This window comes from Microtus pennsylvanicus, chromosome 9, assembly GCF_037038515.1.
Source record: "Microtus pennsylvanicus isolate mMicPen1 chromosome 9, mMicPen1.hap1, whole genome shotgun sequence".
Classification (NCBI taxonomy): Eukaryota; Metazoa; Chordata; class Mammalia; order Rodentia; family Cricetidae; genus Microtus; species Microtus pennsylvanicus.
The window spans coordinates 104,783,162-104,802,041 of NC_134587.1; the positions used below are offsets into that span (position 1 = coordinate 104,783,162).

At 39.6% G+C, this 18,880-nt stretch overlaps 1 protein-coding gene and 1 pseudogene across 1 annotated transcript in view; both read right to left on the reverse strand.

The window, feature by feature from the left end:
* Psd3 (pleckstrin and Sec7 domain containing 3) overlaps positions 1-18,880 on the reverse strand; it is a 537,529-nt gene that overhangs the window by 455,785 nt on the left and 62,864 nt on the right. The gene's annotated exons all lie outside the window — the stretch shown is intronic.
* LOC142856938 (small ribosomal subunit protein eS25 pseudogene) lies at positions 7,494-7,971 on the reverse strand (annotated as a pseudogene).

Consider the following 18,880-nt stretch of genomic DNA (forward strand, 5'->3'; position numbering starts at 1 on the left):
GTAGAGGAGCCACGGACACACTGCCTTTTTCCAGCCCCCAGGAGGAAAACAAAAGCTAGTGCTCTGAGATGAGGAAGGAGTTAATTCCAACCCGTAGCTTGCATTAATCTGTAATAATGTGCACAAGTAATTTGCATGAACTGGGATAATTGTATCATCATTATGTACCTATGCCCTCATGCCATTCACTGACGTGCTATCTAATTTTATTAAGTTCCTCGGCCCCGGAGAATCTTATGAGAAGCCAGCTATCTGCTCATTAGCAGTTTAGCTGTGACCTTATAGTTTGTTTTCTTGGACTTTGCTTTGGCCTCCTGCCCTCAAGGTTTGTTTCAGAATCTCTACTGTCACTGTGCCCTCTTGACCCAGAAGAGATGCAGATGAATGGGAGTATTGATGCCAGCTTTACAGCTTCTGCAACAGGCAGTGTGCCTTAATTCCTACCACTTGGTTCTGGTTTCTTTGAGAATAAGGGAGAGAAGAAAAGATCAAGAATAAAATAGTTATTCCAGGACTTCAAAGGGCCACCATTTAGTATTGTCCTATATAATATAACCAAATTGTCCATGACATAGAGTGAGTCAAACATGGATATGAATTGATTCAGTGTCTCCTAACTGTGTGATCTTGGGCAAACTGCTCTGCCTTTTTTGTTTTTGTTTCAATTTTTTAAACTTGAAATAAAATGGTGAAATCACATGACCATTGTTGAATAGTAAACAGATCAGTGGTGTCAGAGTATGCCTGAAATACATTCTGTTTTTAGTATGTATATCTTGCTGTTATTCTAATTTTCTATTAGTGAAAATTCTACATGTTGGTTTCTTAACTAAACACTACTATAAAAAAAAATCTAAAGACTCTGGTTTCAATGCGGAAGAAATCTAGACTCCTGACCAAGTTTGAGCTGCACGCTAGAGCCATTTCAATATTCACTTACTGTCTTCTTTCTTTACAAAGGGTTGACGTCAACAGGATATCTGGAGTTCCACACATGTCTTTACAGAAACATGGGGTATATCTTTCTGACTGTATTGTTTCCTCAATTTTAGATTCAAGTAGTAACCTCTAGTAGCCAAGGGACAGCACCGTTTTCAATGTGGACTCAGTAAACTTCTATGACCGGGTGTAGTGGAAAGAACTTGTCCTCATCAGCTGATGGTCTCTATTTTTTTTAAATTATAGACATAATAGGAAGCATAGCCAATACAAAAATGAAGTAGAAATAAGCAGGGACCACTCTTTTTCCAGAATAATAAACTCCTGAGGAATTAAGCCCCATTCTGCTTTAAAGAGTCTATATTTCCTAATCTGTTCAACACAACAGTCAATACTTCTGTGTACCACATAAACCTTGAGATGTACCTACATATAGGACTCTGGAGACTTGTATGAAAATAGAGATGAAGGTAAGATATATTTTATTTATTTATTTTTGACATATTGATTAGGATGTTAATGTTTTGTATATATTGGTTTAAATAAATAACATCATTAGAATAATATCATTTTTTTTTACTTTGAAGTGATAAGTGTAGCTTACCTATTTCTGTTGGATACGCTCGTATGACATAGCCCTCAATCCTTCTGTTGGAAACCAGCCATCTCTTTTTCTCCTTGTGTGGAGACGGCAACCAAGAAAAATGGTTCAAAGCAAAGCCTTGGCCCAGAGCCACAATGTCGACCTTACTTCACTTTGACAATATTTGCTATCTGTGCTGTCTTCTTATTCTTTATATTTTTATAATTACTTAACTTGGAATTGGATGAGAGGGATGGGGTGGGGGAAGCAGAAGGGCAGAGTGTAGAGATAACCCACCCATTTCAGTTCTCTGGGGAACATCATGCTGTTTACATCGGATACCTAAGGTGTCGAGACAGGCGGTGCACACAATTTAGACCAAAGCAAATTATAAGTGGAAAGATTATTTAACATAACCACTTGGATACTTACATATTCTCCATGATTCACCAAAGCCCACCAGTAATTATAAAACTCACCTGGGAGTCTTCCTAGCAAGGATCTGTCTATTTGGATGTCAGGGTTATATCTTATAAGGTCCACTGTTGGTTGGTGGCTTCCTGTTTGGTACTGACGATTTTTGTTTAAATTCTGTTGTGAAAGGCCAAAAGGAAGCAGATGGTGGAGGACCTACTGTAGAGGAGTTGCCGCCAGTAGCTCAGAATGAGATTTTCTTTTGAGCAAGCAAAAGAGGTAGTGTCTTAAGGTGAACAATTGAACTCTAAGCTGCGAACTCTCTCTGACTCTCTCTTCATATGTGTGTGTCTATTTTTATCTATCTATCTATCTATCTATCTATCTATCTATCTATCTATCTATCTATCTATCTATCTATCTATCTATACCAAAAACTGTTCCAGAATCTATTTGAGGACAATAACTTGTTCTGTACTGATAAGAACCTAATTTTAGACTCTTTCTCATTTAGTGTGATGATCACAGGATAAAACCACAGGCAAGCTGATGCGCTTGGTTCTGAGCTGTTGATCCTAACCCTAACACAGTATCACAGTGTACTGAACACCTCTGAAATGGGTTACTTCCTCAAGACCAAAACACTCATTGTTTTGTAATATTTTTGACCCTGTGATTTCAGACAAGGGATTGTGAGCCAGCCTGTGGGATACCACAGCTCAGAAACTAGACAAGTAGTAACCAAGCTCTCTATCTCCTCAGTCACTCCCCTGACTCAGCCACTTTTCCCAGATTATTCTTGCCTTCTTGTTTTAGTACCCACCCATACAATTCCACACGAATTTGAAGGTAACTTTGTGCAGCCTGGGATAGTTACTAGTTGTGTTTGAGCTTTTGCATGAGGCAGTAGTTTTGGTTGGAATTTTGTTTGATTTTTTTCTATCAGTTTTACTCTACCTTAATCTTTAAAGGGTAAGCAAAAATTTCTTCCTTAACCCAAGCATGTCTCCAGCTGGCCCATATGCATGTCCAGTGAGTTTTCATATGCTCCGTCAGAACTATGTTCGCTTGGCTTGAATGACTGCATCTTTAAGTTCTGACTGTGTGAGCCACTGCCCAGCAAGAGCAGTGACCCCCAAAACTCAGCTTTGCTTCTCTGGGAGGCTGACTCAGAGTGGAATGAAAATTCACCACACATTCCTTCCCAACAAAAATCGACAGCAAGATCTCCTTTACTCATTTGTTTGTTTTATGCATAACACAGTCTGCTGCTAGAAGTGTTGGTTTCTGTAGGCTGTATTTCCCTTTTTGTTTCTGCAATATTTCAATGGAATTTAATTCTCATACAACATTTCCCATTTTAAAGTCTTTCTAGCATACCAGAGTTGCACTATCAATACACTATGTAATTTCAGGACTTTGTATATTATCACATGAGTCATTGGCTTTTCTCCTCTCTTATCTTCCTCTGGAAACCAAGGGCCGAATTTCTGTCTATATGATTTGTTAGTTTAGGCATTTCATATGAATACAACCATAGTATCCTTTTGTGTTTGCATTTATGATCTCCCTCCCTCCCTCCCTCCCTCCCTCCCTTCCTTCCTTCCTTCTTCCGTCTCTCCCTCCCTCCCTCCCTCCCTCCTTCCCTCCCTCCTTCTTATCCTTTCTCCCTCCATCTTTTCTCCATCCCTTCCCCTTCTGTCTTTTTCACAGCTTCTCTATGTGTCTCCCCAGCTTCCCTAGAATTAAGTGATCCTTAGTTCTTAGATAATATGATCCTCCTGTCTCAGCATCCCAAATTTTGGCATTACAGGTACATGTTACCTTATCCAGCTTGCTTATTTTTTCAGTTAGGATAATGGAGGCTAGGGATATGCGTCAGCAGTTAAGACCACCTGCTGCTCTTTTGGGGGACCTTAGTTTAGTTTCCAGCATCCACTTGCCAGCTCACAACCACCAGCAATTCTAATTTCATGGAACTGGATGCCTTTTGTCTGCCTTCTTGGTTCCTGCACATAAGTCGTGTATATAAACACATATAGTTATACACACACACACACACACACACAGAGAGAGAGAGAGAGAGAGAGAGAGAGAGAGAGAGAGAGAGAGAGAGAGAGAGAGAATAGATCTTATCTGGCTGTGGAGATAACCCAGCATGGGAAGATTCTTGACATGAATTAGCACAATATCTGCAAGATGAATCAGTGTTACGCTATAGACAATGGCATGTTTGTGTTCAGTGTATGGCTAAAACACTTTATTCAGTTAAGAGATATTGAAGTTGCATCCACTTTGTCGGCTAATTTGAATTAATGTTACTATGAACAGTTCTGTTATGGAAACTTAAGTTTTCATTTCTGTTGTGTTTGGAGTGGAGCTAAATTTTATGCTATGTGTTTAATTTTGGGGCAAATGGAAAGTGAGAATTCCAACATTTTTATAATCTAGTGCTTGTTATTATCTTCTTCTGAAACTACTATAGATATCCTAATGAGTGCATCACGACTAACAATCATGCAGAGTTTTTATATAAAGTTCCTTAGTGACTAGTGACATCATGCATCTTGTTATGTCATTGTAATTTGCATGTCTTTTGAGAACTACTATTGAAAATCTTTTCTATTTTTAAACTATGCCACTCAGCTTCTTAAGACTGGGTTTAATAATTCTTCTATATTCAAAATACTAGACGTCTATGGGATATATGGTATGAGGATGGTTCTCTCCACTCTGAGCTCTAGGGATATATGGTGTGATGGTTCTCTCCACTCTGAGCTCTAGGGATATATGGTATGAGGATGGTTCTCCCCACTCTGAGCTCTAGGGATATATGGTTTGAAGATGGTTCTCTCCACTCTGAGCTCTAGGGATATATGGTATGAGGATGGTTCTCTCCACTCTGAGCTCTAGGGATATATGGTATGAGGATGGTTCTCTCCACTCTGAGCTCTAGGGATATATGGTATGAGGATGGTTCTCTCCACTCTGAGCTCTAGGGATATATGGTATGAGGATGGTTCTCTCCACTCTGAGCTCTAGGGATATATGGTATGAGGATGGGTCTCCCCACTCTGAGCTCTAGGGATATATGGTATGAGGATGGGTCTCCCCACTCTGAGCTCTAGGGATATATGGTATGAGGATGGCTCTCTCCACTCTGAGCTCCAGGGATATATGGTATGAGGATGGCTCTCCCCACTCTGAGCTCTAGGGATATATGGTTTGAAGATGGCTCTCTCCACTCTGAGCTCTAGGGATATATGGTTTGAAGATGGCTCTCTCCACTCTGAGCTCTAGGGATATATGGTATGAGGATGGCTCTCTCCACTCTGAGCTCCAGGGATATATGGTATGAGGATGGCTCTCTCCACTCTGAGCTCCAGGGATATATGGTATGAGGATGGCTCTCTCCACTCTGAGCTCTAGGGATATATGGTATGAGGATGGCTCTCTCCACTCTGAGCTCTAGGGATATATGGTATGAGGATGGGTCTCCCCACTCTGAGCTCTAGGGATATATGGTATGAGGATGGCTCTCTCCATTCTGAACTGCAGGGATATATGGTATGAAGATGGCTCTCTCCACTCTGAGCTCCAGGGATATATGGTTTGAAGATGGCTCTCTCCACTCTGAGCATCTCTACTGAAAATCAGATGGGACTCATACTTTAGGTCCTATCAGCAAGTGCTCTGCCACACTAGGTCTCCTTGTCACCTTCTGAAACTAGGGAGCTTTCAGGGCCTATTTCTAAATGAAACATGACCTGCCAACATATGAGCCAATGAAGGTGTGAAAGAATTTGTAAGCTTAAATGGACTGAGATCGCAGAGAATCCGGGTAAGGACATTAGAGACTAGCTTAACCAATGCCATCTCCTGTCACTAGGTTGAAAAGAACAGTTTTAAGTGCCGTTTCCTGGGAGCTACTGTCAGTCCTTGAGACTCAAGGAAGCCTTTGAAGTCCAGATTGTCACAGTTATTCTAGGGTTTTGCACGCTTTGTTTACGCTTACTCTCTCACACTGTGCATCTTCCATGGCGTCACCACTTAACAAATAATGGAAAAAGTGCTTTATATTCTTATGTTTTATAATTTTCTCAGATTTATAGCATATCTATAAATACACATTTGTATCTTACATACCCATCATATACCAAACATCTTATTAATACACAAAAGTGGATAGCTCCTAGTAACACTTGATTTTTGAGAATATCAATGTGTCCAGAGAACAAAATTTTTGATTGTTCATTTTGAGATCAAATAATGTAATTGTCTCTATTTTCTGAGCATATTTTTTTCCAGAACCCTGGAAAGAAAACAAATCTTTTTTAAAAAATTTGTAGTATACAACTTACACTTGATTAAAACCCACTAACATGAACAAGTAACAACTGGACAAACTGATACTTTATTCATAGGGTACTCAGTTTAAAAATCATTTCAAAATTTGTCTTAAAAAAAACCTGTACTGGGGCGGGGAATAGAGCAGAAACACCTCTTCAGAAATCCCAGATAACTCCCTAGGTCAAAATTTTTATAAACTAATGGGTGCTTTTACAAAATTAGATTTTATTGCTCTATTGAGTATTTCATTCCTAGAAAAATTTTGCCTCAGAAATTTCTCCTTTCCCAAGAAACAAAACAGAGAAATTGTTTTAAGAATGGTGAGAGAGTTCTCAAAATATGAAGTTCTCCGTCAGTGCAGATATAAAATTAAACTAATTTTTATTTAGACAGATGGATGTAGGAACATGTATAGAATGGAAAAGAGATCCCTACCAGGAATCAGATGCTGTGGCAAAGCATATTTTTGGGATTTGCCAGCTTGTTCTATCCTTCCGAAGCCCAATCCTTCTTAGGCTGTGTGACAAAGACGGAGAAACTTTGAAGCTTCAAATGAATGTGATTCTGGTACAGAGAAATGTGGACTCCATGGGCTACAGGCCCTTCCTAAGCCTTTTTGACTGATTTGAGAGCTCTAAGACTCCATGTGTGTGTGAGAGAGAGGGAGAAACAGAGAAAGACAGAGAAAAGGGGAAGGAGAGAGATAGAGACAGAGAGATAGAGAATTGGGAGGAATAAGCATACTGTGCACAATGTCAGGCCCATGTGTCTGCCTCCATCTCTAGCCACCACACAATTTGGGGGTAATGTCCCATGGAAGGATTTACAGAAGGGAAGACCTGCATTACAGGACAGGGTCAGAGAGAGTCACATGCAGAGCATGGAGAGGGTGCGGATTCCTCCTCATGGCTTGCTGGAACTGCAAGGAAAAGTGGGGATGTAGGACACGAGAGCCAAGGAGCAATGTCTTTCAACCTCGCTTCCCCTCTAGCTGAGGGATTGCAAACTTCCACACACTGTCTTCATGCCTGACTGTATCCTGTCCATTTCAGACTGAGCTCTCTACCTTGTATGTTCAGCAACTTCGTTTGGAACTCTTAAACATCTTGAATTCAACATTTTGAATACTTGTTTATAACTTCTCCTCCACCACCATTTGTTAGGAGATTATTCCTAAGATCAGTAAGAGTGACGTCTCCCCCTGGAAGTTTTTTTTTTTTGATTTAATAAAGTTTTATTTTTCCAAAAGTACAGCTGATTGAATCTGTTCATGCATCTTCACCAGCAGCTGGGGCATCTCCACCCTTTGTGTTTCTGGTGTAAATTACTTGGGCTCTGTGCTTTGAAACCAGCTTGATAAGCCCTTTACTGAGGAGCTCCTGAAGAGCCGCCCTGGCCAAGGAACCGCGAATCTTCAGTCTCTCAGAGACCACAGCTGGAGTAGTAAGTTTATAGTTGGGCACTTCCTTACAGAGTTTGTCATATGTAGCCTTGTCAAACAGGACTAGATTGTTGAGCTTGTCCCGAACTTTGCCTTTGGACCACTTATTCTTTTTGGCCTTGCCACCGGACTTATTTACTGGGTCTTTGTCTTTTTTGGCCGACTTTCCTGCATCTTTCTTCTTCTTGTCATTCTTGGGCGGCATGATGAAGTTCCGAGAGTGGCGACGACCATTGCAGCCTCCCTAAGATGTCAGGAAAAAAGGCTCCCCCTGGAAGTTTGACAGGCATCTCAGACAAGGACAAAGAAGCTCAGACTTTGATGAGTTAAAGCAGCCAAGAGGTCGGAAGTAGCTTTATACAACAAACATCTCCCAAAAATGCAGCAAGCAATGTGGAGATGGGCTGCTGATGTCTCTATAGGACTGCTTGCTTTTCTGAATGCTTCAGAGTGAATAAAGTTCCTTCTCTTGTAAAACTCTTAAAGATTTCTGAATGTATTCATTATTGCTTTCCCATACCATACTGAATGTGCTGTTCAATAAATACAGAGAAAAGCCCTTTGTGGGGACAGACCCAGCAACAAACACTGAAATATGTGCAACTCACAGAAATCAGGCTCACCACACACACACACACACACACACACACACACACACACACACACACACACACACAGAGAGAGAGAGAGAGAGAGAGAGAGAGAGAGAGAGAGAGAGAGAGAGAGAGAGAGAGATTCATTGCAGATAGGCTAGCAACTGTAAACTACAGATAGGCACAGGGAGAGAAATAAAGAATTTAATTTAGACTCACTCTCAGTTAAAATAATCTAAGGGAAAGTGATTGTGCTTTCTTTCCTTAATGCAACATGGATGCATTTTGGTGCCCTTGAGGTTAATGTGTTAACAGATGCAAACAATGACCTTGTAAACATCCTGTGTCTTCTGTTACAGGAATAATCTACTTTTAATAATAAGTGGAAGACGATTTTGAATTCAGATTGTCCCAGAAGCATCCTCTGATATATAGAATGAAATCAAAACTCCTTCCTCTGGTTCACAGAACTCTCCATGTCTTGGTCCTTGATATATCATATTTCATCCATCATTCATCCATCTTGTAGGGCCAGGAGTCCTCTCTGATCCTAAAGATGACAAATACCTTAGAGGACTCCTAGGTAAATCAACAGACTTTGTAGCTGAATAATATTACATTGTATACCTGCTGTGCAATCTCACTAGCTGCTATGCAGTATTTATTCAGCCACTGATCAGTACCTAAGCTGATTCTATATCTTAGCTATTATAAAGTGTTGTAGTAAATAGGGCATGCAGCTATCTCTTTGTTATGCTAGTTGTATTTCCTTTGGTTGTATATGTAATATAATATATAATAACTAAAATAGAAGTGGGATTGCTGGGTTATATATCTATTTGTAGCTTTACTGAAGAACTTTCATTCTCTTCACCACAAGAGCCACGTATGAGAATACCCTTTCCTTTATTTCTTTGCCAACATTTGAGAAACTCTGTTATTTTCAGCAAGTGGATAAGATAGGAAAAAACTATGTTAAGTAAAATAAGCAAGGCACAGAAAGACATGAACCATATGTTCTTTTTCATATATGGAAGCTAAATAAAGCTGACCCAAATTTAGAATACTGATTACTCAAGGCAGGGGAGTATGGGGTAGAGTGAGTATAAAAAAGAAGGCTAGATTTGATGATAGGTATATTGTATACATTTGCTAAAATATGACAAAGAAAACTATTAATAACATAATTAACGCATGTAAATGGAATTATAACAAAGACCATAAGTTTAATAGTACGATGATCATAGACATTTTACAGAAAAATTGAGCAGAAAGTAGTTTCCATATCCTGCCCACAACTTCCTACTGCTCACATCTTACACTCATATTGCACATATGTTAGGCTGATGAACCAATATTATGGATTGTTAACTAAAATCCAGAATTCACACTAGGTTTACACTTTGTGTTCATTTCTGAGTTTAGACAAATGTATCATAACTGTGCTTATTGCCTGTTTCTTCTCTTTCTTTGGAGATAAGAGCACCATCAGAGCCATTCATTGCCCTCAAAATCCCTTCTAGTCTCTTGATTCAACTTCATACCGCATCAACCTCTGATAGCTACCGCTCATTTCAACATGACTGTAATTTTGCCTATTCAAGGATTCTTTTCTGTTGAATGTATGTATCTTTTCTAGATATATACTTTTTTACTTACCAAAAACATTTAAGGCTCTCTAATCTCATTGGTGGCCCGATTGATCTAGTTCTTATCCGCTGTGTCTGTTGACCCATTGAAGGGCATCAGTTTGCTTCCACAGTTTGACTGTTATGAATAAAGCTACTATGGACATAATTGTCAATTCATTTGGAAAAGTAACAGCAAACATGTATCAAATGCTAAGACTATTTTTAGTTTTATAAAAACTTTCAAAGTATCTTTCAAAGTAGTTGTACTAGTTTGCATTTCCACCAGCAATGAATGAGTGCTTTTGTTAGCCTGTGTCCTTGATAGCACCTGGACAGGGCCTTGGATTGTAACTCTCCTAGTAGTTGCATGGTCTCTTTTAATTTTCAATCCCCTGATGACATATATTGAGTATTTTCCCATATCTTTTTTTTTTCATTTCAAATCGGTTTTATCTGTATAGCAAAGGTAAAAAAACATATAAAATTTCTAAAGACTGCCTCTAGTTATGAGTGATTGCTTTCTATGTGCTAACATTTTATCCATATTTTAATTTCCCCCACTCTCTAACAAATAATGTTACTTCTTATGTAGGTAGAAACAAATATTACAGAAATAGAATGTGTAGGCTTATCATAGGACAGTATAACATTTCTGCATTTTAATTTATAAGTGATTAAAAATATATTAATAGTGGCCTAGTTCTGTTGGAAAAGAAGCTTTACAAATTAATTGCTATTCAAACCAATCAAGACATGCAATGATGTAGTATCTTTTAAACACATTCCTAAAATCCATTTGAATTTTATTATTAAAACTGTTTTCATATGCATTATATTCTAACTTTTAAGCACTTAGACATGTCTAAACATCTTAAACTAGAATTTACCAATATGTCACAATTAGCTAGGTCACAAACAAGCCTCACACATTATTCTTTATGATAGATGCCAACTCAGAGGGAGAACTCATCTATAGACCTGCTGCTTGCTTATTAATAAGGCTTTGAAAAATATAACCACCACACCACTACACACCCCAGGAAATAACTTCGATATTTATTCAACTACCTTCCTGAAATCGTTGTTTACATCTGTGCAATATTCTGAGGATGTCAAAAGAATGCGATTACTCTTTCACTTAATTTATTTTAAACTGAGATATAACTTAGAATTTAAACCAGCAAAAGATATCTTTCCTCTCAATAAATAAACAAAATAGACCATGGAAGGCATTTACTGTTTCACTATTTCATACTGCTTTGTTGATCTGAATAAATGCCTTACATTTTTGTTTTAAAACATGATTTTTTTAAATGGTAAGCATCCTCAAAACTGATGGTTTATATGACACTAGGTCCCTTGCTGGAGGTTTGGAGGAAAAAGAAAACGATCCACTTCTCCTATCTTTAAAGTCAGACTTACAATGGATATAAACTTTCTAATGATTTTTGTTGTCAGGAGCCAATTTCCTCCTAAAATCATTACAGGAACCATCACCCTGGGGAGTCTGCAGAGAACCCCACACCCCTAATTGTGTTAGGAATCAAAGCCTACCCCACACCCAAATTGGCTGTTAATGAGAGCTATCTGTTAGCGGAACCCATCCCACATTCCAAACTATCTCGAGAACTAGGTGTGTCATCTCCTAGTTGCGACTTCTTGGCCTACAGTGACCTGACCAAAGGTAACCTGGCTACGTGATCAATGAGAACCACGTGACCAACGTGAACCACGCGGCAAGAGCCCAGACCCCTGTGCCCATCCCCCAACTCTTTACTCTATATAAGTTGTCCCCCATCTGTAATAAACGGAGGCTCTGACAAACTTTGCATGGCCTTCTTCCTGTCTCCTAGCCCATATCTTCCAGGTAGTGCCTCTCCGGGACCCTGGAATAACTGAACTGCCAGGCAGGCTACTAACCCTAGACTAAGTAGCCCGCCAAGGCAATCAACAGTGGCGCCCGAACAGGGACGCGGAGCACGGTCAACTATCGGACGACAACGCGCAGTCCCGGGAAAACAGAAGGTTCTGCGGCTGTAGAACTCTGACAGATCTGCAGGACAAGGTAGGCGCAGGCTCACCGTCGTCCAAAAAGATATGGGACTTTCAAGGGAAGAGAAATTCATACAGGAATTTAATCAATCACTCAGGGAGAGAGGAGTAAGAGTCAAAAACAGAGATTTTTGCTTTATGTGTTTGCTTGTGGACTCAAAAGGGAGTCCCTCGAGATGCGAGAAATTAGGGTACAATCCACACAGCTACGCCTGCCAAGCAGGCTGGCTGCTAGGGCTAGAGAGCCTATGTCTTTAACCCCCTGCCATATGGAGCAAAAGCTGACAGGCAGGTTTGCTATACAGGAATCTAGACTCAAAAAGCTGCAGCTTCATTCAGGACAGTAAATATGCTTCTTTTCCATTTTAAAAATCTTGCTTCTTGGTCAAAAATCTTTAGTTTGTAGATGTTTAAGTTTATATCTAAGGTAGATTAATTTCAGTACTGTGTTTCTGTAGAAAAGTTTTAAAATCAAAGATTGTGATATATTCAGAGGATTTTTAAAATTGTTTAGGCTATCCTGAGTTTTTATTTTTTTCGTATAAGGTTGGAGATTGTTCTTTTGAGTTCTATATTGTTCTTTTGAGTTTTGTGAGAAGTTTTGCTATAATTTTAATGAACATTTACATTAAATTTGTGAGTTCTGTGAGAAATGTTGCTATAATTTTTAATGGACATTTACACTGAATCTGTAAACTGCTTTCAGTGAAATTGTCATTTTTGCTGTGTTTCTTCTGCTTTTGCAAGAAAGTAGGGGATCTTTCAAGATTTAAAGTTCTTATCCTACAAGTTTTTCCATTTGTACGGCCCGCTCTTGGGTGGGAGTCGTATTGTTTCAGCTTGAGGTCCTTTCCTGCTGCCAGGTGTGGCTTCAAGGTGGTCTGCTGAGACTCAGGCCTCTTAATTAACTTTATCAAGGGCCAGAGTTATACTCTAACAAATGATAATGGTTAAAAATAAAAAACATTTCCGCCTTCACAGGCAGAGATGATGGGACCCAAAACTTCTGTCCTGCTTGCTTGGAATTACTCCAAGATATTTTGTGGTATTCATGAATATTAAAAAGGATGATGTCTCATTTATCCTAGATGTAAAAGAGGTACATCTGGGTTATTTTCAGATTCTAGGCTATGATAAAATGGTTCTGCTATGGGCATGGCTGAGCACGTGTCCTTGTGGTTTGGTCAAACATCTTTGTATTTAGGCCCAAAAGGGGTATTGCTAAGTTTTGAGGTAGATATTTGCCTAATTTTAAAAAATAGACAAAATGAGGGTCCCTTAATGCTGGGGAGACTCTCACTCAGGTCTTGGGATGGCGCAGATGCCCCATAGCTTGCCTGAGACCATCCTTGCTGAGGTCGCACACGTGGCCTTGGTTGGTGGGGGAGGAGTTCGACCCCCAATGACCAGGAGAAAGAATTTTTTGAGGAAAGGGGCCACATCCTGGTGGTCCGGGAGGGTCATAAATTCCAAAAATCCTGTGGTGGTTGCTGGAGGACAGCTCTCCTGCCTCGGGACCACTCCCAAGGTTGTAATCCCCTAGTTCCTAAAACAGTACTGTGATAATTGCAGCTGGAAAACCTGTTTTTCGAGGTCAAGGCTTTGTCTTCAGCTAGTTCCTAGGGCAGGGTCCCTGAAGCGGCTAGCCCTGGATTTTTGGTTTTTCTCTTCCTGCTGGGAGAGTCTGGATTCATCCAGGTTTTTCATTACTATGTGTGATCCAAAGGTGACTGTCGGTTTGCACTTCCAGCAATAAAGTTTTTTCTTTACCCACATTTTCTTAAGCATAAATTGTTAATAATAATTTTTAATCTTGGTCATTTCTACAAGGATAAGATAAAATCTCAGAGTTTTAGTTTGCATTTCTCTGAGGACTAAAGGTTGTTATGTTTGAGCATTTTTAAGTGTCTCTCAGTCATTTTTAAGTTCGTCTGAGATTTTTCAGTTTAGGTCTATAACAAATATATTTATTGGATTAAAATTTTTAATAACTAATTTCCTGAGTTCTTCATATGTTTTTGGAATGGATTTATGATAAGTAAAGATCTTTTCCCACTATGTAGCCTTGTTATACAAAAGTTTCTCAGTTCAGGAGATTTATGGTTTCTCCAAATGTTTAGGCCACTGAGGCTGTGTTTGAAATGTGGCAAAATGTGCTTCAAAATTTTTCTCTGTGAGGTTCAAAATAATTTTTATATGCTGAGGCCTTTGGCTCATTTAAACTTAAGTTTTGTACATGGAGATGGATGTAGATTTATTTTCATTTTTCTACATGTTGGTGTCTAATGAGGTCAGCATTATTAGTCAAAAAATGCTTCCTTTTTCCATTTTCCTATCTGCAAGGCAGACTTAAAACTTAAGAGGAGGATAGCTTACAAACTTTTAATTAGATATACAATGGTTAAAGCCCTAGTTATAATATTCTTATGAAAGACCTTGAGCTGCTAGGTAAAATTCTTACAAAAAAACAGTTTCCAATAGAGAGCTTAAAGAAAGCTGCCTAACAGGTACTCAAGCAGGTAAAAAATATAAATCAACAGGTAAAGTATACAATAATCAACAAATACAGTATATTAATTATAATTCACCTATGACAAATGTGTATATTAAATGTAAAACTTATTCTACAACAGTTTTATAAAAAATGCTGTTTATGGCTAAACCTTCTCAGTTTTGCCAGTTAAGATATTAAACTCTTAATTTAAAACAGTAGCCTGTCTGATACAAAAGGGCAGGATAAAAGCTGAAAAATGGTTTGACAAAATATTGACTATAATCAATGTTTCTTATACTAAATAATAGATTCATTGATGATTTTAAGACTGATTCCTGGACAATTATGTTTGCTCAATTCAAAGGCAAAAACAATAATCTTTTCCCAGATCATTGCTACAATTCACACAACTATTTTGCTAATGTTATAGCAAAAAAAAAAATCCCTTAAAGGATTTTATGCTAAATTTTACAAATGGCTTTTCCAATGGAAAAACTGCATATATGGTTAAAATAAAAAAATTCTGGAGCGTAACAAGGCTCCTTGAAAGCAACTCATAAAAAGTTGCAAGCAGATCCTGATGCAAATGGATCTGGTGTGATAACACCAAGCTAACCTTTGCTAAGGCAAGGTGGAAAAGCCCTTGCAATGCATTATGAAAAAACCTGACCTATATATATTTGGGGTCGAGGATATGTTTATGCTTTTTTCACAGAAAGAAAATAAAAGCTGGATCTGATGTCGAGGCTGCAGATGCCCACAGAGGAGTTCCAGAGGAGACTGGGGAGAGGTCCTTGGTCCGGCCTTTCCTGCCCCCAAGGAGAGGAGTGCCTGATAACAGAACCTGCTACCCCACTCTGCAGGGTGTCAATTCTGCCCCTAGAGAGTCCAGGGAGACCCGCCTGAGATAAGTGCCAGGATGTGCTTCAGATAGCTGAATCCAGCTCACCTCACTCAGGAATCCCACCTGCCCTAAAGCACAAATGCTGAGCTGCTTCTGATGCGGACTAAACATTAGACAGTTTTAATCTTTGGGACACAGAACTCATTTTAATTAAAATATTAACCTCTCTTCACTTAAGAAGGGGGAAGATTAGGGTTCCTGTCACTGTTGTTCAGAGACTGGAACTGGTGGTATTTGATAACAACAATGTATATCATTGTGCTCTTACTGCAATTGATCTAATGATACTTATAACTGCTTATAGATGTTGGGAAAAGTTTGACACACGCTGTAAAATGTTTGGGTTTAATGCATATGTTAAAAAATTTAGATTTAGATCCCTTTTACACTGCCCTAATTGTTGGCAGGCAGCACTCATAATCTTATTGTGGAGTAGGCATTTAGGAAGGAGGATACCTAAGGCCAGATTAAAAGGTGAATACTGGGTTTGGAAAATGCCCTTTCTTCTTGTCTGGAAGATGGAGTTATTGGTGCCCAAAATTATATCATTATATTTTGTTTGAGGAGCTACTCACAGTCTTTTCATTAATGATAGACACAGGGGCCCAATGACGGGAGTTAGTGTGGATCCTCGCCTGAACAGCACACCATACAGAGGTTTTAGAAACCGGCTCAACATGGCATGGTGCCAGGCACGAGGAGTGCCCTCCACATGGTCTAAGACAGGGTGACCTGTGATCTGTTTACTTTAAATCTCGCTAGATACCTTTCATTTGAGGAGCTTCAAGGACGGGTGACTTGTGGCAGGAAATCCCCCAACCTAAGACAGGATACTGGGAATCCTAGGACGGGTAAGGGGGATAAAGACCTGGTCCCCACTCGACCTAAGAATCATAAGGCACCCCTCTGTTCCCAGGAGAGGTAAATTGCTTCACCATTCGAGAGGAGGGGCTCTCCTTGTCCCAGTCCCTTCTCTTTTAGATCTGACACCTTGGTTGGACTCTGACCTGATGCCCTTCACTTAATAGCTGCCTGTCTTTATAAAAGAAAGGGGGATCTGTCAGGAGCCAATTTCCTCCTAAAATCATTACAGGAACCATCACCCTGGAGAGTCTGCAGAGAACCCCACACCCCTAATTGTGTTAGGAATCAAAGCCTACCCCACACCCAAATTGGCTGTTAATGAGAGCTATCTGTTAGCGGAACCCATCCCACATTCCAAACTATCTCGAGAACTAGGTGTGTCATCTCCTAGTTGCGACTTCTTGGCCTACAGTGACCTGACCAAAGGTAACCTGGCTACGTGATCAACGAGAACCACGTGACCAACGTGAACCACGCGGCAAGAGCCCAGACCCCTGTGCCCATCCCCCAACTCTTTACTCTATATAAGTTGTCCCCCATCTGTAATAAACGGAGGCTCTGACAAACTTTGCATGGCCTTCTTCCTGTCTCCTAGCCCATATCTTCCAGGTAGTGCCTCTCCGGGACCCTGGAATAACTGAACTGCCAGGCGGGCTACTAACCCTAGACTAAGTAGCCCGCCAAGGCAATCAACATTTTGTAAATAATTAACGTCAGTTTGTGCATTGTCTTTGATGAGTGCAGATCTTTTCCCTGCTTTGTTTAATTTTTTTCATTTGAAGTTATCTGTAAGAATTCTTTATATAATTTGGCTACAAGTTTTAAATTTCTGTATGTGTGGCATGTCTTTTAACTACCTTACCACTTTGACAAAAGTTTTTAATTTTTGTCAACACATGTAGGGTCACTTTGTTTTTCTCATGTTTTAGAAAAACATATACTTTTGTAGTTTATATTTGGGTTTGAATCCAAATTGTTCAACTTTATTTATGACATGTATAAATCTATGTCTAGATTTCTTTGCATGTGAATGGTGAATGTCAGATAATTTAAGCACCGTTCACTGAAAAATGACACTCTTTGTTCTTTGCTCCTTTATCGATCAGTTTATTTTATTTTTATGGGTCAATTTCTGAATCTCTGTTCCATTTTTTCTCTAGTATGTCAAAATTTCACAGCCTTCATCCACCATCAACCCTCAAACTTCATTCTCTTCTAATATCGTAATGTTATGCAGAGTCTATCACCTCTCGGCATAAGCTTTAGAATTATTTTATTAATATTTACAAAATATTTTCTGGGATTTGAATGAATTTGTATTGACTCAATAGAAACATTGAAGAAAATGACACATAACAATATTGACTCATTCTACCCAGGAGCCTGATCTCTCTCTAGCTGAGTGTCTTTGATTCCTTTCATTAGAAAGATATTCCTCGCTTACTTGTTTGCAATGGATAAGCATTCGGACTGCAGTTAGTAATCATGCAGAAAACTGGCAGTGGGGGGTCCTCTTTTCTCTTCCTACTGTCAGGTAAGCGCAGCCCCCAGCTCTCGTCACAAAAGCGCCTTCCTGAGGTAGATGGAGGTGATTACAGAAATACACACCTGGTCCGAATGCAGAGAACAAGAGATGGTGGAGCTCCCACCCCCACATGATGCATCTACACCGTGATTCTTACACACAGGTTCAGGAAATACTGCAGAAGAAGGGGCAGAGAGGTGGTAAGAGGTGGAGAGCCAGACATCTGCTGTGAGATGGTGTCTTCTATATACAACAGGAAAGCTGCAGTCATGGAAACTTAGCAAAATAGTCACCTAAAGAAAACCTACATAATTACAGCACCAGCTAACACGCCAACAAAAATGTGGAAATTCTCAGAAGGCCCTACCCCTTCATGACCTACAGGCAATTAATGACTGCTGACAGATAAGCCATAAATATGCATTAAATATATACAATAGTCTGAGTGATTTCATAGATTCAGGAGGCACAACAGAGAAGAAACCAAACAAACCCCTGCCATCCTGGAGCTCATATTACGAGGTTGGGTTGTAGGTAACAAACCAAATCATGTGTTAAACGTGTTATGTGTTTGACAGTGATGCAGGAGAGGAGAAAAACATGAGTAGAAACAGGGCTTAACAGGGGCGATCACTATTTGATGGAGTAGGGTAAGGAAAAGGACAGGTGAATCAAAACTGGAGGCTGAGGGGGGCGTGTCCAGCATATCTTGTAGAGGCTGGAGGAGAATTGAGCCAGGCTGGGTGCAGAGGTGGTAGTAAGAAGTGGCATAAAGTGGGCAGGGGCAGGATGCGTGAGCAGAAGTACCAGGGCATGCAGTATAAATGAGCACTGTCTGCCTAGTGGAGAGTGAACCCCGAAAGCTGCTGAGATGGGCGAGGATGCAGAGAGCTCTATTTAGCAATGCCAGGAGTATTGGCTGATACTTCTGGTATGGTACACAGACAAGCTTAGTTCTAATACCTATTACAAACATATATTTAAATTAATATCAATTAGCCCTTGTAGTATAATGAAATACTTTTGTTTTCTAGACCAAAGAAGGAGAAATGATCTTAGGACAACACAGAAGAAACATTTATTCTATATC